This window comes from Convolutriloba macropyga, unplaced genomic scaffold (genome assembly GCF_964194025.1).
Source record: "Convolutriloba macropyga unplaced genomic scaffold, txConMacr16.3 SCAFFOLD_4296, whole genome shotgun sequence".
Lineage (NCBI taxonomy): Eukaryota > Metazoa > Xenacoelomorpha > Acoela > Convolutidae > Convolutriloba > Convolutriloba macropyga.
Window position 1 is genome coordinate 1,245 of NW_027451699.1, and position 1,256 is coordinate 2,500.

A 1,256-nucleotide genomic window follows, 5' to 3' on the forward strand; every position below is an offset into this window, starting at 1 on the left:
AACGTCGTTGTGTACAGTAACCTAGAACTATATAGTCCTTAGTAACGTGCATTTACTAGTACCTGTAATTGGTATTCAGACTCAGGCAGTTTGGAATAGTTTGGCAAAGATGCACCAGAGAAAACTGGGATTTGATACAGAAATTGTTGAATACAAGTATTATGCTGCTTCTAGTAGGTTGAATCCGAAACATCAGCATGTGAAAATTGAAAACATTTCTGGTTCGAATTGTCACAAGTATTTGGTGATCTGAGTAGCCAAACTCACTACAACGCCAATTGAAGGCAAAAATTCTCAACGGGAAAAGCTATTCTCATTGAATGAGCTAACAAGACGAGTATTATGTTGCTTCTAGTAGGCGAAAGCCAAAACATCAACATGTGAAAGTCTTGCTGAACAAATTTAATGTTGTTGAGCTCAGTACCGTGTGAATTAGTAGCCATAATTGGCGAGCGAAAATTGAACTGGCGAAACTTCGTCTTTGGAAAATTGCAGATGCCGAGCACTTATTTTGCAACGAGTATTATGTTGACTGTAGTAAGCGAAAGCCGAAACAGCAACATGTGAAAGCTGTTGAAATTTGTGGTCATTTTGCAATAAGTACAAGGAGTGTAACTAGTAGCCAGGTCAAAATTTGGGATAAGAATGAGCAAAAATTCTGCATGAGAACAGTTGAAATTATGAAACTAAATTACAAAGACTAGTATTATGTTGTTTCGAGTACGCGAAAGCGGAAACATCAACATGTGAACGTTTGTAACGAAGTTTCGTTAATTTTCAGCCTAGTACTGAGCAAGAACGAGTAGCCTCATCTCCAATCCCACGCAAAATGTAGTGAAATATGTGAGTGAACCTTATTCACGGTGAGGGTTTCCCGAGGTCTGTATTGCAGCGAGTATTATGTTGCTTCTAGTAAGCGAAAGCTGAAACAACATTTGAAAGTTGGAATTAATGACTGAATGGAAACTTCGACCTGTGTTTGATAGTAGTAGCGAACAAAACTGCTGAATCGGTTTCTGTCTCATATTGGTCAGTGAACCAATTAAGAGACAATCAACTACATAACCTGAATTGGGCGAGAGAACCCCCTTAACTTAAGCATATCAGTAAGGGGAGGAAAAGAAATCAACTGAGAATCCCTTAGTAATGGCGAATGAACAGGGAAAAGCTCATCGGGAAGAGAAATGGCAACATTTCTCGGTGTCCGGTATGGTTTGATGCTAGACTGGTGAATTTGTCCTGATGTCTACTGGAAA

General features: G+C 39.2%; 1 non-coding gene across 1 annotated transcript in view; it reads left to right on the forward strand.

Moving 5' to 3' along the window:
- The first annotated feature begins 1,061 nt into the window (after nt 1-1,061).
- The window catches only part of LOC142356906 (large subunit ribosomal RNA), a 3,522-nt gene continuing 3,327 nt past the window's right edge, over nt 1,062-1,256 (forward strand). The window contains exon 1 of the ribosomal RNA XR_012761514.1: nt 1,062-1,256. This exon is cut by the window's right edge and continues 3,327 nt beyond it. This is a non-coding gene — a ribosomal RNA (large subunit ribosomal RNA).